Source organism: Ambystoma mexicanum, chromosome 6p (genome assembly GCF_040938575.1).
Source record: "Ambystoma mexicanum isolate Mex_15411 chromosome 6p, UKY_AmexF1_1, whole genome shotgun sequence".
NCBI classification, from domain to species: Eukaryota; Metazoa; Chordata; class Amphibia; order Caudata; family Ambystomatidae; genus Ambystoma; species Ambystoma mexicanum.
The window spans coordinates 986,325,564-986,350,871 of record NC_090935.1 but is presented as its reverse complement, the minus strand read 5'-3'; positions in this window follow the sequence as shown (position 1 = coordinate 986,350,871).

Below are 25,308 nucleotides of genomic sequence, written 5' to 3'. Positions count from 1 at the left end.
TGGCTGCAGATAGCAATAGACCAAAGGTTTATGTAACACAGTGTTAGCCAACATTGACATAATGACTGAAGGAATATTTCTTGCCAATGTGCACCATGTACATGCGCCTATGGCCTTGCACATTTACATCTTACTGTGGAGGCACACATGTGGAGGACAACCAGGTACGCATGCATCAATGCAGAAATCAACATGATTGCTGGAATAGATATATGCAAGAAGCCAGTAAGCCTTTCAAAACTGCACTAATTTGAGGCATGCTGGAATTTTTGTGTGTGTAAAAATATTATTTGTATTGTTGCTCATCACATGTGTGGCCCTGGCTGCAACAGTCCACCCAGCCTGGTGTGAAATTGCCCCCCCTTCCGTTCCCCGTCCATCCGTGCCGTCTCTATATATTAACCCACCACTTTTGTACTCAACTTCTGTTTATTTCAGAAAAGAAGTGGCACACTTTGGGCCAAAAAACTGGCCCACACTATTAAATTAGATATGTTTTGGTCATTGCCCTATTGAAGTCTAGGCATATCAGAGCCTATCTGCACCTCGCCTGGCGTCATCTTTGAAAGACTGTGTAAACGTTGTGGGGCCAGGCCCATTGATACCATTCCAATGGAAGTAAATATTTTCATGTGTGCAATACTTGAAATATTTTGTTCTTTTTCACTGCACAGCTTGCCATTTATATGGTTCAATTTTGTGGCATGTGTCCCTAGTATGAAACTCCCTCCGTCATGCTGTGAATGCTGGATGAAGGGTTATATTGTTATGTGTCCTTGAATCCACTGCACTAACAATTTGAAGGCCAAACTGTGTCAAATATCCACAAAGAAGTGATAAGATTCACTATATTGAAAACTTACGTAGGAATGTTAATGTTACTGAGATCTGTCTTTCGAAGCAGTTGGTCATCTGTCACATAGGGAGAATGGAAACACAAGACTCAATGTAAGCACATTTTTAAATAATATTTATGCAAGTGAGGATGACAAGTCTGCTGTATGCTACATGATTTAAGTTGTAATGGATGAATGTTCAATTTGATGCAAATGCTAGACATTGTACTTCTTAATTGTAACTTAAATCGATAGTTAACATAAATATGCACTGTGTACCCAATTATAAATTGGGTATTGAAATATTTTTTTTTATTCTCGATTTTACAGTGTATTATCCCGATGTGCATGGGTTCAGTTTACCGGTCAAAGAACTTCTTCAACCACAATTGGACAATAATCATCAACAACACATATGTGATAAACATTATCTGGGACGATCGACAGACACCAATCTGTCATTTCGCAGTTGCAGTTATAAGGAGCAACATGGCAGCCTATAGGTTCAATAAAACGTGTGGATGTGAAAGTGTTGCATTTCAAATTTAAAACACTAATTTCTTTGCTGCAATGGAACGGCATTTGGGTCGATCATAAATCGGCTCGGGAAGATAATAACTTTCTGTAAAGAATGCAAACACTGGGATCAATTGATCGATTAATGGAATCAGCATTCTAAGATCACTGTAGAACCATGCAACGTTCGCTAGCTATAACCTCTATTGGGAAAAGTTACCCATGTTTTCATGGACTTAATTACCTCTTTTCAGTGCAATGGGAAAATTAAAAGTATTTGTTATGCTCCGACTATTGCTGTTTTCTTCAAAATAAACAGTTTTTATCATTTTTGTGAAAAGTGAAATGTTTTGCATCTGTGGATATGATTGTTTATGTTCCTGGTTAAGCGTTAGATAATGTTGTAACGTTGGTGATGACAGGATACGTTTGGCTACGCTGCTCACTACTGTCATTAAAATAGGTGGAGCCCATGGTGAGGGTCTAGTGATGTCAGCTTGAGGGGCAGGTGATTTGAATTAGTGCCACGAGGGCACGTGAATTTAGGGCGATGGATCAACTGATAAATCTTGTGTAAGTTGCATTGGAAATATTTTCTAGAATGATCGATGTATGCTCTAAAATACATTCCTGATCAATTGGGCAAATAATATTTCTTACCGAACTACCCCTTTAACAGTGTGTCTGAGAATTATTTTTTTTATTTCTGAGTGTTTAGTGATCAATGTGCCATACCATTTTATTATGCTAAGAAATCCTTCTAGTGCCTTTCTCTGTTTGAGTAGAATAATCAGTATTCTACCAGCTTTAGCCTCCTGTTCAAAATGTACATACAACCGTTCATCCCGTCTTGCAACATTCTCTCACCTTGGCTCAGCACACTGCCCTTGACTGACTTGCCACTTAACTGGCTGGATGCCCCTAAACCACAGTCTTGAATGTGCAAACTTCCTTTCTTCCCTTTTTCCCATTGCCCTGAAGGTAGGGATCAGTATAGTATCTTTCCTTCACCCACTCTTATTCAGTTTTCACTTCAGAAAACACACCTCCCCCTATCGCTTCTTGTATCCTCACATTGCCAATAAACACACAACCCTTCTTCTCACCCCCTTCTTTATCCATGCGATATCTTCCAGAATCCTTGACTGTCTTTCATCTCTGTGAAAACTTCATGCATCACTGGCTGCCATTCATCTACAAGCCACAGAATGGCACTATGCAGTCCAATCCTTAACTCCCCCAATATTGATGTGATTTACCTGCTAGATTCCAATACTACACCCATTCTACCATTTCTCTTTTCCCCCAGATACTCTTACCCAATCCCCCAAGGTTCACAAACTGGGGACCCTTTTTAACAGTTATCCGAAACTTCAACATCTAATTATCTCCACTTCAGAAGCTGCCAGACTCAACTTTGTGATTATCCATAAGATTCGCCATACTTCATTTTTCACTGCATCAATCCCGGGAGGATAGCTCAGCGGCAACATGTTCGCCTTGGAAACAAGACGACACAAAGCAACACAGGTTTGATCCCCGGTTCCGTGCTTAGAAACGGTATTAAGCGCGTTATAAAGAGACATATTCCTGTAACAGTGACTTGATGCCCCTGGGCTGTGTGAGTGCTTTAAAAATGCAAAATGTATGGTTTTCGGCTTAGTCTTCACCAGGCTGGTCTACTTCTACAATCTCCTCAGGGAACTTGGTTTGTACTACTTCACTCAGCTTGGCAAAATATTGAACTTTGGTGCCTGCATCCTTTTCAGTGGTCCTCTATCCTATCCTACGTCTGCAACATTGTCTTCATTTGGAGTAGTTGTATTTTTCCAGCCAATAACTGTTCAAATTCCTTCTTTATCGATACTGGCAGAAATACATTATTTATAGGTAGGCAGAACAGATGAGGAAGCACATGTATGAATGTTGTTCCTTGTTCCCACTCCGCCTGCTAAAATAAGGAAAATCCAATGGAGTGTAAAATCATGTTTAAAGCTAGCTTGTTATAGATGGTAGTATCGATTTGTGAATTACCATCCTGCTCCTTCCTGACAGGTTTGTCATGACCTCCCCTCCAGTAACAATTTACCGAATGTGCCTGTCTCCACTCATCTGTAAAGTTTCTCAAGATGAACCTGCACACCCATTATCCCCCTCACTGCTGCCCCTTTCCCCATTCTGTTTTGAACACTCAGCTAAGCATTTTTACAGGGGGTAACCTCCCCACCTGCCCATTGGCACCCCTACCTCTAACCTACCCATATCCTTCAGCACTCTATTGCCAGCCTCTCTCCCACCTTTTTGCCATCTGAAACGCCCACCCCACTTACCATGTTCACATTTCAGCCCCTTGGCAGCACTCCCTCCCTACTTCATCTCCTAACACCATTGCGTTTCCTCCACCATATCCTCTACCCTGCTAAAGTATCCCGAAAGGAATCTGTCCTGAATAAAATTTATTAGTGAAAAGCTGCTTAAAATAATCGTTCATTATTGACACCAAATCACCCATTCAAACCATCCATATAACATTTGCACATGCTTTTCACAAATTCTTCTACACTCCTGGAATTTACCAAATGAACCCCTTTCTGTGTTCAGATCAATCCATGAACAAACAGCCCAACACCTTCCTGTCCAACTCTATTGTCCTCACTCCTCTCTCTCTCTACACTGTGTCTGAAGCTCTCATTAACTTATCTGTTCCCTGTTCTATCTGCACCACCTCTGCCTTTTGTTCCCTTACCCTGCTCAAATACACTGAAACTCCCTGCCCCCGACATCAAGCCAATCCCCAAGTTGTCAATATTGAGGCGTGGCCTTAAAAGACACTAAGCAACACCAGATTCATGTGAGAACATCATCCATAGCCCTGTTCCCGGTTCCCCAGTGACTGTGCAATAAACATTGTGACCATCATGTAAAAACATTGAGTGAAGTATGTAGTACATCACTTTAAATTCACACAGCTTTGTGGGGATTCACAGGGCACAAGTGTGCTTCTGCTGTGCTTCTGCTTCACAAATAAACTGTTCAGTGTAGCCGCTGAGTGGAGTTTACCAGAGGTCGGTGTGTGGGGCAGGGTGAATGGGGGTCCAGGGACTGGGGGTAGTGAGTGAGGAGAAAGGGCAGATGCAGCATATACGTGCAAGGGACTTGTACAAGGGGGGACTACAGGGTGCATCAGGCAAAGCCTAATGGATAGAGGTAAGTGGGATATGTGGGGCCCTAGAGATTGGAAAGTGGAGATTCTGGGGATCCACAGATTAGAAATATGGAGAAATGTATTAGTGGAGGAGAGGGGTGGTGTCCCCAGATTAGGGTATATCTGGCTTGAAAAGTGGTGATGGGGCACACACAGAGTAACTATTTTAGCCAGATCTTGCAGGTAGACAGTTGTGGGATGGTAGTGTGCAAAATGATCACATAGGATAGTTCCCTCATGGTTACAGAAACATTTACATATATGTAAATACTATTCATACTATAAATGCCACTCTGTATATTTGCCAAATGGTATTCTTTGTATGCCTGTTTAGTCCCCTGTCTTTGTCTCATACCCTTCTATCATTCACCTGGCAATGACACCCCATCCTTTAGTGGGTGTAGTTTCCAGGTGATTGATAGAATGAATACAATCTATTGTAAGATAACTAGAGCTGGGATTTCTTTACCAGACTGCATTGTCTAATTTATAGAGTGATATGAATTTAGCAAGGCAGGAAAAGACTGGGAACCACAGTTCTTGTACAGAACGTAATCACATGGAACCAAATCACAAAACAATCTAGTGGTGAATGGTGACACTGCTGCGGCGTGTGATTGTATCTGGACGTGGGAGCCCTGCCCAAGGCCTCCACCAATTAGAACGCTATACCAATGATACAAACACACTGCGCATGTTCACCAGCAGTATTTAATGTAAATTAAATAAGTAGAATTGGTATCAGCCGACATGTGTTTCGACCACAGCTCTTCTTCTAAGACTGTTAAGTACCAATTAATGTATTACGTCATACAATAATAATCATTTGTACAAGCCCAATAGCGGTTAGCGTAATGCAAGGTAGAATCTACATATGGCAAACATAAATCCAATTTGTAACATAAGTGCATTATCAAACTCAATGGTAAATATATTGCAATCAAAATACATCCCACAATAATGTATATAATGCATAAGCAAACACCAATTAAGTGCAACCATGAAAGCAAAAAAGAATACATTCCCTGACAACAGTGTAGCATCCCCGCAAACAAAGAAAAAGAACAAGTAAATCCAAATACCTTTGTAAATAGAGACATGTTTTGTATATTTTGCCACATCATAACACTCAATTTGGACCCGTGTTGGCCTTATATGCACTAACCAAAACTATATTAAAATGAACAATTGTGTACCTTGTATTTCCTGTCACGTTCGCGTATGCTGAGTCCAAACTATAATTCAAAAAAGTGGGACTCATTATGACCATGCCGGTAACAACTGGTAACAACGGTGCCGGTAAGCCTACCTGCACCGTTGTTACCGGACCGGCATGGTACAACTCTGCTGGCGGGTGCTGCACTGTTATTAACGCTGCCGGTGCTTCCGTGGTCCACATTCCCATTAAGTTCTATGGGATGCAATGTAGAATTTACATCTGACAAATATAAATCCAGTTTGTAACAGGAGTGCATTGTCAAACACATTGGTAAATAATTTGCAATCAAAATAAATCCCCCATTAATGTATATAATGCATAAGCAAACACCAATTAAGCAACACCCATCTGTTATACCCGATCTTCCTGTTAACATCATAAGAACTTCCTGTACCCGATAGATGCGTTTCAGCCTCTGAAAGAAATCACGCTAGTGACGCCTGCCGACGGCTACTCTATTTGTACTTGTAAACACTCGACTGCTATTGCTATGTACAAGGCACGCAGCCCAAACTGCCCGCCATTTTGGTGAGGCTAAAACTGAACGTGCAATCATAGCTACGCCAGTAAAATATTGTACCTCAAACTGGCATGTGCCACTTTTTACAATTTTGACTGACCATTACAGGGCCTGCAAAGAATACCTATTGTAGACACCTCACTTAGCCCTAAAATCATCTATTTGTCCATATTCTATCATTCTTCTATCATTCTGCAAATAGACTATGCAAATAGACTATGCCTGAATGTTATGTTATGTTATGTTATATGAACTTTTAAAGCGCACTGTCACTAGCGGTATCTTGGTGCTAAGAATGAGAGAGGGAGGAATACCAGTAGGGCCAAAGGGAGGGATGAATACCAGTAGGGCCTAATCATGAGTTAGAAGAGCAGATTTTCTAGATGTTTAGGTATAGCCCTAATCTTTGGTGGCAGGTTGTTCCACAATTGAGCCGCGGCCACAGAAAAAGCCCGACCACCAATCCGTTCACGATGGTATGGGGGACCACCAATAGATTGGCTGAAGAAAAGCATAGTAAACGGGAGGGGAAGTAGCGTACAAACTTGGACAGGAGATATTCTGTCCCCAGTCCATGAAGAGCTTGGTGAACAATATAGAGCGACATAAACTCAACTCTCTGACCAACCGAGAGCCAGTGTAGAGCATGTAAACCGGAAGTGATATGAGCAACGTAGGGGGAGCCGGTCGCAGTGCGTGCAGCCAGATTTTGAAGGCGCTGGAGCCCCTGGATTAAGTCTTTAGGCTGCGCTAGATGTAATGAATTACAGTAGTCCATTTGACTGAGCACCGTGGCAGCAGCAACCGGAGGATGGAGAGGCAAAAGGGGAAGAACCTTCTTCAGTATCTTAAGATGGAAATGACCAACTTTGCATATGGCTGAGACTTGGTCATTCATAGATACTGACGCAGAGAGGGTGATACCGAGATTCTTAACCTTTGTCACTGGGACAGGTAAAGGACCCAGAAAAGATGGCCAAAAGGACGACACCCAGAGTGAAGGATCAGGGGGGGCACCCACCACCAACACCTCTGTCTTGTCCCCATTCAACTTCAGCCAATATCGACCCATCCACTAACCTACAGCAGACAGGCACTGATGGAGGCGCAACAACACCTCAGTCGGATCAAGATCGAGACAAATCAGAAACTGGGTGTCGTCGTCATATGAATAGCACCCGACGCCGAGGGAGCAGATGAGATAAATAAGAGGCCAGATGTATATGTAGAAGAGAATGGGCATCAAGGCAGAGCCTTGCGGGACACCACAAGTAAGGTTGAAAGCACGGGAGAGATAGGGAAGAAGAGAGAGCACTTGAGTGCGGTCAGCCAGGAATGACGAGAACCATGCTAGGACCTGATCCGCAATCCCAATCTGGGACAGGCTGGTCAGCAAGGTGGGGTGGTCGACAGTGTCGAAAGTAGCTGAAAGATCTAACAAAATCAGTGCCCCCACCCCACTAGCTTCGCCATGTCATCCTGAAACGATACCAATACGCTTTCCATGCCCCGACCAGGCCTAAAGCTGGATTGGGCAGAATCAAGCAGTGTAGATGTCATGGCCACAGAACTAAGGGCCAGTACTCCCTCATTCCCAGGGTCCAAATGGACCCAGTCCTGGTGCCTCTGGCGCCAGGCTCATATAAAAGTGTGCCTAGCACACTCTGTGTCTAAGGCACGTGCAGCAGGGCCGGGCATGGCCAAAGAACAACATTGGAAGGCACGTGCAGGAGGTGGAGCCTCTGGGTGGGGCTAAAGGGCGGGGCCAGGGCCAGTCTATATAAGGCCAACCCATCCGCATGCCTCTGCTTCGCGTTGTTCTGCTTTTGCAGCGTAACGCTTACGCTGTTCTTATCTGTGCATCCACATGATTCCAGCCGCTTCATCTCTGAAGACATCTAACCAGATTCCAGCATCTCCACCGCTGAGGGCGCTTTTTACCTGCTTCCAGCCACTCCATCGCTGTACGCGCCTCTTACCTGATTCCAGCTACTCCATCGCTGTGTGCGCCTCTTACCTGAATTCCGCTACTCCATCGCTGTGTGCACCTCCAACCTCAATCCAGCTACTCCATCGCCGAAGGCGCTCCTACCTGCTCCTAGCTGCTCCATCGCTGTGCGCGCCTCTTACCTGCATCCCATCACTACCGGAGTCGGAGCCTTCTTCTCACCTGATCCGGGGATCCAGCTACCCAGAGCTCCACTTCGTTCCTTTTCTTTACGGCATCTTCACCCAGCAACCGCGTAGCTGCATAGAGCATCGGGACTTCGTTCTTCACCGTCGGCCTTCTCCTGCAAGAGACAAGAGAGAACACAACAGGTTAGAATTCATAACAATAACGAACGCTTGGCCGCCATACCAGTGACTAGAGTTTCATTATAAAGGCCAATTTATCAGTTCCATCAGGCTCAAAGAACTCCCTGGATTCGCTCCACGACTCCGATCTGCTTCTTCATAACTTTTGGGATGAGATTAGACATTGCAAGAATTATTATTGAAAAAGACAAAGACATTAAAATAAACAAACTATAATCACAACCAAAAGACTTACCTTCTAAGGGGATTGGTCGCAGCTGGTCTGGATCAACACTTCCATGGACCAGTGAAGCAACTCAGTCCGCTCTTTTATGATAAGTAGGATGGATAGCTCAACATTACAACACAACAGGTGAGCTTGCAGGGGAAAATGCTTGCACACTTCATTTTGGCAAGAGAGGGTCGAGGGAAGTCACGACACCCCCACGCCATTCTCATCAACTCTCATCTTCTCTCCGGGGCAAGACCAGCATCCAGAACAGCAGGCTCTGCAGCAACTGGGAGAAGGAGCTGATCCAGAGGAGCCAAGTCGAGGGAGGGCTCCAACCGTGCCCCCGCAGAGACCAGGTGAGCATAACAGTAGATGACTCTAAAACAGTGGAGACCAATGATTCCAACAATTTCATCGGAAATGGGAGGAAAGAGATGGGACGGAAATTAGAAGGGAGAGAAGGGTCGAGCGAGGGCTTCTTCAAGAGAGGAATCGCAGTGGCGATTTTAAGTTCAGCCGGAATAGCCTCTGTCTGACAGGAAACATTTACCGATGAGGTAAGTTCCGTAGAAATGTCACCAGAGATCTTTTTCATGACAGCTAGAGGAACTATGTCCAAAGGGGAGCCAGATTTAATGCACTGTAATGCTAGAATAACAGTTTCCTCTGTGAACAATGGAGAGGTAGAGCACTCTTTAACTTCTGGCGACCTACCCACAACAGTGTAGGCGTCATTAGCAGTAGAAGGCACCTGAGATGAGACGATTGGATGGTAGATCGAATTGCCTCAATCTTAGATATGAAAAAATTGGGCTAGAGAGTTACAGCGGTCCTGCATCGAGGGAAGTGCAGCAGTAGTTTTGTTGGAGGAAGATAAAGATCTGACCGTGAAAAAAGAGCCTTAGGTTGACAAATGGCCGACTCCACCATCTGTGTGAAGTACAATTTTTTCGCTTCACGGATATCAGAGAAATAAGCTGCGGAACAGGTCTTATATTGGCTTTTAGCATTAAGGTCATAGGCAACGCGCCATCTGTGTTCTGTCTGCTTAAGATTAAGCCGGGCATCTTTAAGTGTGGGGGTAAACCAGGGTTGAGATGGAATCTGCGAAGTTGAATGAGCTCACTAGCGGCAACAATATCAGCAGCTTCGCTCAAAGAATACGATAGTGTGGAAAATGAGTGATGAGCGTATACCTGGTATTTACTTTTGACCAGTTTAGAGAGCCCCTATAGGTCTGCCGAGTGCCAACCCCGTTGCCAAACTTGCGATGGCCAGGTTTTAGATAGAGCAAGGTTTTTCTTTAGAGTACATGTGATCAGAAAATGGTCAGACCAAAGTATCTGCTCTACAGAAGAGACAGCCACCAAGCTGACATTAGCAAACACGAGGTCTAGAGTATTACCCAATTTGTGTGTGGGTTCTATGACCAGTTGTTGAATGTTGAGATCATTTAAGCTAGTAAAAAAAAGATCATTCGCAGGAGATCTAGGCGGGTTAGATTTAAGGTTAAAATCGTCTAGCACAATCAAGTTAGTATATTTTTGCAGAAGATCATCTACCAGGTCAACAAAAGGGTCAAGAAACCCTACGTATGAGCCAGGAGGGCGATATACAAGAAAAAGATGATAAGTAGGGTGAGAAATATTCATACTGTAAGTGATTTCAATCCGGCACTTCACCTAAGTCAATGCCTAGCATGGAATGCACAACTGAAACCCTTATTTATTTATTTGTGTCTAAAAGTTCTTTTATTTTGAACGATGTACCACTTATATCACGCCCCTCTCTTTGAACCTCCCCTGTCACACTGAACCAGGAAGCAGGCTGGTTTGCAAAGTTAAAATATTTATTTATAGATATTTCACAATATAATCACACTATTTTTAATGAGGATACAAGAATCACCAATGGGGTGATGTCACACTAAACAATCTCTTTAATCATGAAGAGTAATAATGAGCAAAAACAATGCAGCACAGCAATAATACTTTTGGGTATGTTCAGTCAATAGCAATGCGGTTACTCTTCCCCCCTGCACACCCCTAAACCCCCCAAGATGCAATGTAGAGATATAGGAGGAGAGAGAACAGGTTTCAGGAAAGCAGAATTCAAGCAAATATATCAATCCCAATTTCCCCCCAGCAAACACAAGAGAGAAACAGAACTGATTGGCAAACTGTCAAAATGGTTTTAAAATTGGCTTGGAATGGAATAGGCAAAACACTAAATATGGGCTTAAATCACGGAAATTGTTGAAATTATAATGGGAGCCGCTTTATATGGTTGCAAACAAACACTAGCAATGATTTGAGAGTAATGAGCAATGGGAAAACTTAAATTTGAGGTTGGGTGCAATGCAAAGCTATTTCACACGTTATAGATTTTGCCAAAATGAAAAATTTGCAGCAAACTTTTCTGTGCGCGGTAATCGTGATCACGGGAGGACTATATGGATTTGGGATGCGGTTTCGGGTTCTCTGGAAAGCTTAGGATGTTAGCTACAGACAGGCGCAAATTTTGTTTCTAACATGAAAATCGAAGAAGTTTTGGACGTTTTCGTGGAGGTCGTTTTCATTCAGATAGAGGCAAATTGTAAAATAGGATGCGCTTTTAACAAGACAAACAGGATTTCTTTACACTAGGGATGGACTATGAAGAAACTAAATGCACAACAGCACAGCCACCAGCCCAGGACGTCTCTGGATGGTTTTTGCCAGCTGAGACGCTTACCTCCTTCAGAAAATGATATTAGCGCAAAGATCGGTTTACCACTACTAGTACAGAAGTTAATTGGGATGAGATGCAGTTCTGGATATAAGACAGGATGGGTTTGGATAGGGATGACTATGGACAGTACATATGCTAGTGACAGTCCTATACTAAGGATACTCACTACATAGGTTTGAACAGAACCATCAGGGATTCAGGTCAGTCAAGATTTCAGGACAGGAATTCTGATGGGCACACCGGACTGGACAGCAAGGCGCTCTGGTCTGCAATCAGCAAGGCACTCTGGTCACCACATGGTAGGACTGGACTGGATCTGCAATGGCTCTAGTTCACAGCTATCTGGTCACAGCACGGCTCTACTGGGTCGGGTCTTTGAATTCTGGCAATAATTCTTAGCAGGAAAGCAGTTACAGCACAGCAAGACTGTTCTTTGGTTCCCCTTAGAGCTCTGGGGTAAATTCTGGTTTCTGGAATTTTCAAGGCCAAGCTGAGAATGGTTCAGCAATGGAAATGTGCCTTTCTGCTTGCCAGGTTTCTGGAGTCTGGAGCAAGAGAGATGTCAGGTCCTCTGGCAGGGTGCTCCTCCAGCAGTCAGTTGTTGGGTGAATCTGTGTTCCTCTCTAAGCCCTCAGCTGTCTCTATTTATGCATTTAATAAAGGGGTGTGTATGCTGAATTATCCTAAGCACACCCCCTAGGTAGGTTATTGGCTGGAATCCACTCTCTTCCTTGATTGGAGGAGAAAACAGTGTGTCACCATGATGATGTGGTTTTATGAGTCAAAACATCCTTCCCTTTGCCTTTTGAACATGAAATCTACTTTTGGTATAATACCTATTTACATGTGTGCAATCTTTATACCAATAACATACGTAGATCACATATTTTGTGGAGCAAATATTCTTCCAAGCCCCATTGCTGTGGGATCTTGGATCTGGGTTTGACAGACTTTCGCACTTTTTGTCTGGGACACAATATCTAATTTGACAAAAAATTGGTACATATGTACGCATTGTCTATGGGCATAAGTGTGTGAAGTTTCATACTTCTGACATAAACACATTTGCTGCAAAACCAGAATTTTCACTGTGCCTTCCCAGAACATCGCACCGAGTTCTGGCATCTTTTAAAATGTGCACCCAAAAATCACATTTACAATGCTGTTAGTTCTCTAATTTTTACAAATTTGCACAGTCATTTCTCAGTCTTTTTCAAAAATATGCTTTCTGTGCTTTGTGAATCCACAAGTGGTTGTCTGTCCCCGCCTCCTTTCCTCCTGGCAGTTCAGAAGCAATCCACCCTGTCCTTCTGAGAGAGGCCACTCTTGACACTTCACAATCTGCATATCCTTTCAGCCAAGGAAGGTCCATTGTCTCTTTCTGGTGCAGCTAAAGATCTCCTGCCATGATTTAATTCTCACAAAGGTATGACTTCCTGGCCTTGGTGGGAAGCAGGAGAGAGATGCCTTTTGTTGGGGGGAGGCTGTGGATCTTGTTAGGTGGCTTTGAGTCAGCTTAAATTCAATGTCATTTTCTTACATTTCTCTTGGTTTAAAACAAAACTTGCAATTTTCTCACAAGCATCTAGAACTCTTATTTCAGCTTCTAAAACATTGAAATTAAATAGTTACAACCTAGGTTCCTCTTAATAACAGGTCACTTAATTTCCAGACATTTGATTTAAATTGCACAAGTTTAAACCCCTGATGCAAACTAATGACAGCTGTCATACAGGCGGCCGCTGGTACTGCGCCCATATTTTGACAGATTTTCACAGGCAGGCACACTTTTTACTGGGGATATTTTGATGACAGAATCTGCTTTCCATGACATTGTAGGTTCATAATGATTTCTTAAAGGAGGTGACGGGTAACACCCAGCAAGGATATTGGATGTTTTGTGGTGTTTTGGACCGGTATTTTGTATTTTCAGCAACCAAGAAAAAGGGATTTAAGAACAATTTCTGGGTTTTCTTCAGTAAAGCACTGCCTTTCATGCAGTTTCCATTTTTACTTGGTGAGCAGCCCAGTGGCATGTTTCAGCAGTGAGGTCTCCGTTCCACCACTGACAACAGGCAAGGTAGATTTGGCAGCCATCTTTTTGTGCTTGGTAGAGCGCAATTTCCTTAGGTTTTGGCGCGCCAGGGGTTTTCGCGGCCATTTTGCTGATTCTGGTGCCACCAGCACACAGTGATGCTTCCATATTGAGATCATGATTAAGGGTAAGTCTGGAGACACTATATTCCGATTTAAAAATAACTGCCACCCCACCACCAGCATGAGGTGAGGGACGGTCAAGGTTGATTATTTGATATTTATTTGGAATAGCCTGCACCAATGCTGGGCCCAAACTGTCTCAGAGCCATGTCTCAGTGATGCAAATAAATTCCAGAAGTCGGTTTGACAAAAGGTCATAGACCTCAGCTGCGTGGGCTGGCAGTGAGCGAGAGTTAAGCAGCATCAATATAGCATCTTTACTACCACGCGCCACCACAGATGGGAGATGTCTTTAGTGTATACTAGCTAGTTCCATATCCCCTTCCCAGCCCCTGGGAAATATGGTATTAGTAGGGGCAAGGTCTAGAAGAGAGCTTCTAGTGAAACATAGCCTCTCATCCAATACATCCGGGACACGGACGGGCACAGACGGGCTCGCCCTAAACACGCCTTAGGCGTGCTGACGGCGCACCCGCTACACCCGTCCACTGCGCGGGGGTATGCACCAGCACATAAATGCCGAGCCAGGCTGCGAGTGAGGCAGGGATCCGCCCACTCGGGAAATGAAAAGAGGACTAACCGCCTCAGCCGTATCCCAGAACGTCAAGGAAGGCAGTCACAGAATTCTATGAAGTTATAACATCCTCACAGCACGTTCACTCAATACGCAATAAAAGTTAAAATCAAAATGCAGTTCTAAAATATAAGAGTGGCTTGAAAATGGAAGTCCTGCTAAGGACATCCTCAATGCTCTTTGGCGCGGGTCATTCAGTACCGTCCTACTCGGTGCCCTGTAACTGCTTATTAGATCCAAATGTTGATATAAACACCAGAATATGAAGTTACCATGGCAGCCAACTACCATTTGGAAAAATCCCTCTTTTCGCGGGCTGCCCCGCACATTATAGCTAAATGACACTACAATCCATTATACATATGCAATCCCATGTGTGTGATTGCTAGACATAATTATTGTATAAAATGACACATAAATACTGGGTTCCCAAAACTACCACTACTCTTTAACATCAGATTGATGGTGTATGATCAATTGCTATTGTGATGTTATTGATGTGACACCCCACAAAGCATGCCATATACATATATATAAACAATATATACAACAATTTATATGAGAACATAATGAACTGACCTGAACAACATTTAAAAGATCCATATAGCTGTGTTTCGCATATTTCAGAGACAAGACATCTCTTTTGCAAGTGAACAGATTAACCATTTACAATTTGTGACCTGCAGCATCCTCCCAATACCAATCACAAGAATACTGATAGTTTGTGATCGGTATTCAAGCCAATATGGGCTGCTCTATACTTGCATATTAGGCGTGCCTCTAATTGTCTTAATTTCAGTTGTAAATTGCCACCTCTGGGTGATAGCGTAACTTTAGCCATACCAACAAAGCGTATATCCCTTTTTCCCTCCATTTGATGAAATTGTTGCCAATGAGTGGCCAATGGGTATTTGGCATCCTGACTAGAAATGGTGTACAAATGCTCTCTAATCCTAATCTTCAGTGCTCTAATGGTACTGCCAATGTAATGCACTCCACATACACAAATGATACAATAGACTACACATTTTGAATTGCAATTCATGAAAGTATCCATGTGTTGTATGCCAATCATACGAACGTTAACCTGCTTGGTTTCTAAAGTGTACGGGCACATGAAACATCCACCACATTTATAAAACCCTTGATGTCTTATGCGGTTTAACCAGTTACCTTCATTACTTGGGTTATTCATAAAAGAAAGACAAAGTTCTTTCTTACGTGTTTATGCTTTACAGTAGATAATGCATGGTTCATTCTCAAAGTACTCTACCAGATTTTTATCCAATTGCAAACGGTACCAATGTCTATTGAGAACTTTGTATTACTGTTGGCTGTCTGAATTACATCTGGTGGTAATAAATTAGGGGGTATTGACCTCACTGACTGCGCTCAAACAGACTTCTCATGAGTTTTTTTCATCGTACTGGTAATTGATAGATATTAGTCAATTACCAGTACGATGAAATAAACTCATGAGAAGTCTGTTTGAGCGCAGTCAGTGAGGTCAATACGCCCTAATTTATGCATATATTATAGGTGAGAGTGTGCGCACTGCCAGTATAGGGGATTGTTTCCACAACTATTCACGTTATATCTGGTGATAAACATAAGTTTGTTATACAAACATTCCAATTGCTTAGCTTTGGGTGTCAACAGATCGACTCTCTTCATTACATTAACTTGTTTTTGTGCTTTATCCAATGCAACTGTTTAGTAGCCTCTCGAAAAACATCTCCTCCTGAAATGTGCACATTCAGTCAAATAATCACTAGTACAACTCATGGATGTCAGTTGGTGGAAACAGTAAGGTGAGGTTGCTGGTACCGGCGGCCTATCGGCAACCTCGTAATGAGGCCCATATGTCTGTCATCTGTTCATATGCATCTTTCTCAGAACCTGTGGTTTCCCTAATATGTTTACCCTGGGATTTACTGCTGTTATCTTTGGGATACTTCTTATTCCTGTGTTATCCCATCAAGGTATGTGTGATGAGCCAGATAAAGCAGCAGTGTAGAAAGTTGTCTTCGAGAGAAGAAATGTGCCACAATTTTACAAGAGGGTAACAGTCATTCTTGAAAAAGGCTAGATTAGAATACTCCTCCCTTTCCAGACACAGCGGTCCATAGAATTCTACAGGCTGCAACTGGAAGAGTAAGGGAACAAGAAAACAAGAAACATGTGGTCAAGAGGGAAGCACAAAATATGAAGATTAATACACTGAAATAAAATATAAGACTAAAGCATGTCTAACCGGAGGTTGTAAACAAGATAGTGCTGAATAAACGTGCCAATGCAAGATTGTATGCAGTCAGGCAAATTATAAATTATATATTATTATATATTATAAACAAAGACGCAGCAGCATAATGTAAGGCCAATTTTTACATAGGTGTATTGCAAATACAAGATGAACCCTTGAACACTCGTTACAAAAGTACCATATTGGGAATGTAAACATTTCTCTGTTTCCTTCGCCTCAGAAGCAGGCTGTGCTCTTTTGGCATAATAGCAACTGTGTTATGGCTATTTCACATGTATCCATGTTGTGCTGGCCTCTCCCACTGCTCCAAGCTCTCTAATAAATGTCTTCCCGCAGGACCATTTTGGGTGTTTACTTCATAGACCCCCATATCAGAGCAGTATCCATTTTCCTGATGTAGAATACTTCTTTAAGTGAGGTAAGTGTGATCTGTGGATTTCTTACCTGGTTCATGTTCACTCTCTAGTTGTCTATGATACGTTGAATGTATATTTACGGACTCTCTATTTTTCAGGTGCCGCAGAAAACAATTGGCTCTTCACCTCTTCTCTCACTTGGAATTTTCCTCAATGTCCTACCCTTTAAATCCATATTGAGCAGTTTATGATGCTCAGATTCCATGGAATTGTGGCTGTTTTATTGGTTTGCTTCTTCTCTCTTTACAACATTTTCTTCTGTGTCATCCATCTGTTAGCCACACCATGTCTGTTCTCATACTCAGTATGTTTTTGTAAGATGATAATGTCCTTTCATGTGCTATATCTATAGTACTCATTATAGGGACTAACAGTTGTATAAGCATTTCAAATGTGATTATAAAGGACACTTTTCTCTGGATGAGTAATTCATTCATTGGTATTTTCACCATATTTAAGTTTCTTTGAAATATGTATTTCTATGCTTTAGTAATCAGAGCCACATTGCTTATAGTTTTGTGGATTTTATATGCTATTTTCTTTTTCCCTTTACACTTAATGAATTATATCTTTGGCTCCTCGTCCATTATATTCGTTCATCCCTCCTATCAATGGAAAAACACAGTTTCAATATCTCCAGATTTTGATTATTCTTTGAGAAGTTTGTCCCACATATGACAGTTCTTGTATAATTTCTGTTTTCCTTCCCTGCTATGATGCCTGCAGTGCTTTTCCGTAACCCACATTCTGTATTGGATTCTTCCCTTCTGAGGACTTAGCAGGGAAGATTTGGTTTTGGTGTCTATGTTTGATTCTTCCCCATATATGTTGTGCTGCCTACTTTCTACGTGTCAGCAGTCATTGTGCTAAGCCGTAGATGTGTCTTAGCAGGACATTTATGATAACTTTAGCCTTATATTCCAGGCAAATGTGTCATGTTGCATTTTGTCAGTGTTTACTGTTGCTTGTTTCAAGATTGTCATCAAGGAATAACACATAGGGCCTCATTACGACCCAGGCGGTAAGTTACCGCCTGGGCCGTGACTTTACCACCATGGCGTACACTATGTTTACGCCATGGTGGTAGGCGGACTTACCGCCCCATTCCAACCTTGGCGGGGCGGTAAATCCCCATTTTCCCATTTTCCCTTCCCCATTCCCATTTTGCCCCATAGGGCATAATGGGAGTGGGGAAGGCGTTAATTACGCCACCGTAAATTACGGTGGCATAATTAACTCCATGGTCCCTTAGCGCCATGGATTTTAACACCTGCTAAAAGCAGGTGTTAAATCCGCCATGGCGCTAAGGGACCTTGTACTCAGGCGGTAAGGGTCGGCGCTGTTTATGCCGCCGTAAAACCCTTACCGCCTGAGTTGTAATGAGGCCCATACTCTTTTTCTAAGTGTTAAGGTGTAGATTGCTTAAAGGCCCTGCAGAACGTGCCCGTGTCTGTTTCTCCTATCTGCATGTTGTGGCATGCTCCTATCAGAAACTAGGTATCAACATTTATGTACAGTGTGGCATTTGTTTAATTTAAATTGTAGGCATTAGGTGTTCTTTTCTATGATATGTGAGATGCTGTTGCTCTGATAAACTTTCCTGAACCTGAAATAGTGTCTCTTCCAGCTCATCTCCCGGGTAACAAACATGCAGAGTCAGTCACGTCTCAATTTTCAATTCAGATTTAATTACATTTAAATTGAAGAATAATTCCTGGGTGCCAGGTTGAGATCCAAAGCTTTAGCGATCTACATTTCTTTCGATTTACGTTTTGTTTTCGGTGCTCTGTAGCATTAACTCAGGACAGCAGGGGAACCACAGACATTACCATAGCCATGTGGCCTTGCACACCTCCAGCACTTGTTTAGTTTAGTTTCCTTTATTTATTTATAGAGCGCTCAGAGCCCTTAGGCAACTGGGCGCTAAATCTTACATGTTACGAAAATACAGACAGTTTATAAGAAGTATACAGCAATAAAACGGAATTTAAACAATTTACAGATATACATAATGAGAGCAACATATGATGCAAGAATTAAAGTCTATGCAAAGATTTACAAAAGGTTTACCCTATGCAGGATATTTCTAGGGAAATGACTGTCAGTACATGGTTAAGCGATAGGTCTGGATTCTTGCTCATGGAGGCATGCTTTGGTCTTTTTTCGGAATAGGTGGTAGGACAGTTCATCTCGTAAGGAGAGAGTGAGGGCATTCAATTTTTTGGCCGCAAGGACAGGGAAGCTAGCCCCACCTGCTTGTTGTTGCTTGAAGAGAGGAATATTAACACACTGCCTCATGGCCGATCTAATGGGGCGTGTAGAAGTGTGGTGGGAGAAAGTGTTAGGCAAGTAGATAGGTGCTTGGTTAGAGAGGCACTTGTGAGTAAGGGACAAGGTTTTGTAAATTATTCTTTGGTTGATGTTAAGCCATTTTAGCGAGTGTCTAGTTTCAGAGATGTGGAGATTTCTTGGGATATTTAGAGCTGCTCAAATGACGTTGTTTTGTAGAACTTTCGTTTTATTAAGGTTTTGTTGAGACGTGCCAAGGTACAGTGCATTACAATAATCAAGCTTAGAGAGGACTAAGGCTCTAGCTAATGTAATACAGTTAGCTGAAGATAGATAAGGTCGGCAGGCTGTAATGAGCCTGCAAGTATAGGCGGATGAAAAGGCCAAGGTGTTAGTTTGTCTGGTTAGTGTTAATGCCGAGTCTAGGTAAATTCCTAGTGTTTTCACCACATTGGCGACTTTGATTATGTTGCCGTCAATGTTGAAAGAGGAGAATAGTGCATCCAATTTATTCAACTTGGTAGATGAGCCCAGGAGGAGCAGCTCTGTCTTATCATCATTAAGGCAGAGCCCAGGCTTTGCCATCCAGGGTTGTATAATGAGGTAAATCTTGTTGAGTGTCCCACTATCAACAGTGTAGTCACCAGTAATGCAGATGAGTATATGGGTGTCGTCCGCGTAGTTGGTGTAGGTGACACCCAGATAGTCAGGCTCATCAAAGAGTGGTTTGGTGAAGACATTGTCGAGATTAGGAGACACACACGAGCCCTGGGGCACCCCACAGGTGATGGGTGTAGGTGAAGCAGAAGCAGAAGGTGCAAAGACCCTCATGGATCTGTTGTAGAGGAAGGATTCAATCCAGGTGTTGGCTTGGTCTGAACAGTGTGCAGCTTTTGAGAGGTGTTTGCATAACATTTTATGGTTCACCAAGTCGAAGGCCGCTGATGAACCGAGTAAGAGAAGCAGAGCCAAATTACCTTTGTCTTTCAGAGACTAGATTTGAGTCTTAAGGTCGATAAGGGCAGTTTGGGTTCTGTGTATAGGTCTAAATCCAGATTGCCCCAGTCCTAATACATTATTGCACTCCAGGTAATGTTGTATTTGCAGATAAGCAGCACGGTCAAGTATTTTTAACAGAAAAGGAACCGTCATGATGGCTCTATAGTTGGCTAGGTTGTTTGGGTCTAGGGAGGGTTTTTTTAGGAGCGGGTGTACCCAGGCATCTTTTTGGTTGTTGGGTACAGTGCTGGATTTAAAAGAAGACTGATGCGATGAAGGGGGCTAATTCCTTAGCAGCTTTCTTGACAAGAGGAGCGGGGCAAGCGTCTCCCTTGCAATTAGATGGTTTAATTTTCAGGATAATGGTTTCAACCTCTTTAATGGCGACTGGTGTGAAATTGAATTGGGGTTGTGTGTTACTAGTTGTGGAGTGTGGGTTCTGGATGGGATCAGCATTGGCGATGAGTGATTTCTTCATTACTATTTTGTTTTGGAGCATAGTAATTTTGTCCTGGAGTGTGTTCTGTATACTAGTGCACCATTGGGCATCTTTAATGCATGTGTCAGGGGGTCAGGCAGGAGATTCTAGCTCATTCAAAATGTTGAAGAGTTCCTTTGTGTTGAACTAGGCTTTGGAAATGCAGTCATTATAGTAATGTTTTTTGGCTTGGGTTATGGCTATTTTGTAGTTAAAGGAAGCTGCAGCGAATTTGGCCTTATTTGATAATGTAGGGGAGTGTTTCCATAATAACTCAGCTGATCTTTTGATTTTCCTAAGAGACTTGAGATGTGGAGTGTACCAAGTATTGAGGTGGGTGCATGGTTTGGATTTACATAGTTTCATGGGCGCTAGTGTGTTAATTGCCTTGAGAATGTTGTGGTTGTATATTTTGACTGAACAGTTGGGTTTGACGTGGTTGTGGTAGGGTTGGTGATTGGCTGTAGCAAAGGGATGAGTTTATCCAAAGTTAGATTTCATTTGTTCCTGGTCATCATAGCTGGTGCTTAAATGAGAGGGGTAGGTGAGGCCGTTTCTTTGATATTGAAAAAGATAAGGTGATGATCAGTTCAATCGCAGGGAGTGTTGGAAAGGGTGTCGATATTGCAATTCAAATCAGCTATCCAGTCAAGGATTCTACCTTTATTATGGGTGGGTTCAGAAATTCACGGAGCAAATCCTAATTCAGTCATGGTGTCCATGAGGGCAGATGCTTTCTTGTCATTTGAGTCGTGTAGGCCTAAGTTGAAATCACTAAGGATGATGATTTGAGACTTGTTCTTGGTTTTGGCGGATAGCAGGTGTGAGATATCATTATCAAAGGCCATAGTGGGACCTGGTGGGCGATAAACAAGGTGGATGGTGATAGTGGAGGTGGGTGATGTGGGTAGTTTGACAGATACAAGTTCTGCTGAGGGCAATGGAGGATTGGTGATCTTTCTCAGACCTAAGGAAGTCTTGCAATGCCTCCTCCTTTAGAGATGTTGGCATCTCTGTCTTCACAGATAATCGAGTAGTTGTCTGGGATGGTGAGGGAAAGTGAAATGCCGGATGCTGTGTGCAGCCAGGTCTCTGTAATGGCTATGAAGTCGAGGTCATGTGCTCTTATAATTATCTACGATATCTAAGGCATGTGCCTGTAGAGATCTAGCATTGATGAGGGCTGCTTTTATAGATGCTAAGCTAATGTTTTGTTTACTGTTACATAATATCGGACTAGGTTCCGAGGCATGTGCAGCCGGAGGCTTGACTGTAGTAGTTGCTGTGATAGAATTCTGTGTGTTAGGGGTGAGGTGTTGTCATGTAGATCTCAAGCTAAGTCTGTAGTGTCTGTGAAGTGTGGTACAAGGCTGGGTAGGTAATACAGTTGATGTGAATGCCTGGTGAAGTAGGCTGTTGGAGGTACCTAGGGGGTCAGTGGTGTATGTAGGTGTTATGCTGTTGAAAGGCTATTCTTTAGGCACGTACAAAGCTATCGGTTTAGTATTAGAGCCTAATATCATTATCTTTTGGGACTGCCCGGGTACACAATCAAGACAGGATGGTAAGAAGCATGATGGCGGTATAAGATTTGATGGTGGTAGGTGAGGTGACATTGATGGGCTAATGGTAGGTGCATCGGAATCGGTGAAGAAGTTCATGGGTGTGATGGGTAAGCTAGTTAAGGTGAGAGCTGTAAGTAGCAGGCTGAAATAGGCCCGGCAACTAACAAGGATTGTTAGGGCTTGGTGTTGTACCTTCATGGCTATGATGGCTAATGGCTGCCAGAGTCTATAGGAACAACACAGAAGGTGGTCCAGTTCAGATAGGTCACTCCAAACATCAGCAGCCGTCAATACAGTGCAAGGTAGCAGTGAACTAAATAGGTGGCATCACAACATTTTCACAAAATTGTCACTTCATTAGACCTTTAACCCCATCAAGGCAGATTTGTTGTCCCCATTATGTCCTCAAACCACCATCACTGGTAAGAAATCTCCTAAAAGACTAATGGGAAAAAAACGAGGCCGGAAATATCAAGATTTCTTTGCCAAAATTGTGCATGCCTTTCGTACTTTTGGGTAAGAAATAGATAGTAGGCTGGGTAAGGGTATAAACAAAGGTTGGGGGAATTTGAGAGGCGTAGGTGGTCTCCCCCTGCAGAAAATTGAGAAGAAAAAAACAGGGTTCGAGCAAAAGAAAGTCATTGTTTTCAGCCTCCGTTTTTTTTTCTCCCTATTTTAACATAGATCCCACTGGTAGGTCTTCTTATCCTTTGTTTTCATGTGCGCCTATTCCCCTTGACAAACCTTTATGCTGAGGCTCCAATAATGGATTAAAGGTGTTTGCTGGCTCATGGCACGAGTCTAACCTGTGTTTTACTGCACAGTTCCAAAGATGTTGGTAGTAGAAAGGATGTAATAGCAGGTAACATTTTTGTTATCAAGCGCTGAAATTAGGTTTTCGTTCCTTCATTTTCTTAAGTTTAACATTTGTTCAGACAAAACATAGGCTTACCCTTAACTTGGTTTATTAATATTTATTTGTGATTGCTGGTTAATTTGCAGACGTTGTTCAATAAACTTCCCTAGATTGGATTCAAACTAGGGTTATTCGAGAACCTTGTATTCACAATTTTGATTGAATCATTTTATATTGTTTCAAAATGGCCCCAAACGGATACATTTTTAAATGGAAGTGATAGATTACTATTTTGTAAGAATTCTTTGGTTATTGTATCCTATAATGTATGCCTGCCTACGATTGAACCCCAACATATGCTTTTTAACCAATATTAATTAACCATTATTATTACTATTATTATTATTTGTAATAATATTTAAGATGACAATAATATTAATAATAATAATAATAATCATAATAATAAACATATTCACGTCACATATAGTTTTTCATGTCGGATTTCTCCAGCTTCTAAGCACTGTAGTAATAGGTGTAGTCATTACCTCAATGTATTGTACTCACTTTATAAGCTTTACAGAATATGAAATGCTAAGTTGGCCCTACCAAAGAATGCAAACCTATGAAGGACATGCTCACCCCATGTGAGAGGCGAGCACTTAAGTCATGCAATATCCACCTGTACCATGAATTATTAATGCAGATAATGTACCAACATTTTTCTCAAACAAAAATATAACAACACACACCTCTGACTTCCTAAACATTTTCCTACATAATTAAGACAATCCACCGTATTGTGCTCTTTCTTGGTCAAAGGGCAGCCCCTTGAAATGCAGGAAGGCAAAAAATATCAGTGTAAGATCCAGTTGTTCAACATGATGCAGCATAGAAGGACATATAATGCCATAAGTAGAAAGAGGGAACATGAGAAGCTGTGATTGAGGTTGAGCATGTCATTTAAAAGGTTCACATGGATCCTTTAAAGACCTGGTCCCATGTTGGGTTTTTGAGGGAACAGATTTATCCAAATCTCCATTGTATTACCTCCCTCAAAACAGAAAAAGCACTTGGTCGATTTATATTGTACCTGACGTATTCTGGGGAAATCAGCGATTGTGAGCATTAATATTTAATTCTCATGTGTAAAGACTATTTCAAACAAGAGAATTTGAAGCATAAATAGGTTGAAGCATTATTGCTCCCTTTGAGGACAGCAGACAGGGGAAGTGGTGAAGTTAGAGGATAGAAGAGAGAACTCGCCCTTTCCTCTCTCACTGCTTTCCTAATACGCTAAAAAAGGTGCACATCAATTGGAAGTCAAAAGCGTCATTTTTAATGTTGTTGCTTCCTTTTGGTGTGACTTATCACAAAATCTAAAAGATCGTTGTCATATGGAACATAAATAAATTACTCAATATAGGTCTCAGTGTCTAGTTTTGGTACTTTTGACACTGGAATATAAAAAGAACTTGGTAGTATTACAGACCCCTTTCTGTTCTATATGGGTTCCGGGGCTTGGATCGTCAAACCAAACCACTTTCTGTCTATGGGTTTCAGCTGATTTGGACCTGCCCTCCGCTTTCTTCAGGACCTCCCTATATCTTTTGGTGGTACAGGGAAATAGTTCAATAAAAAAGACAATCTTGTCAGTTATTTGTCTTGTGCTCCTTCTTTTTCTGTGTGGAGGGCGCCTCAATTTAGAGTTCGGGACTCCGTTTTCTTCATTCTTCCTGTCCCTCTTCAGATGAAAATCTCTGAGAGGCTGTTCCTATTCAGTCGTTAGTTTTTTGCTGCACTGGTCAACTCTCTTGTGGGTTACATCCCCACATGATGTTATGGTGTTCTCCTTGTTTGATTTTGGGAACCTGGTATGTTAGACTAGTGACTGGTTTTCGTTCCGGCAGGTTTTCTGGAAATATCCACCCATCAGCACCTCCATTAATTCGGTGTCCGTGTATCGGCTAGTTTGTCTTCCAACAGTTGGAAGACAAATCAGCCTTAGTAGGCGATGCACCAGCGCACCACTAGGGCGAGAACATCTATCATAGGGATTAAGAGAATATCTGTAGGGACAGTGATTTAACTATAGGGAATT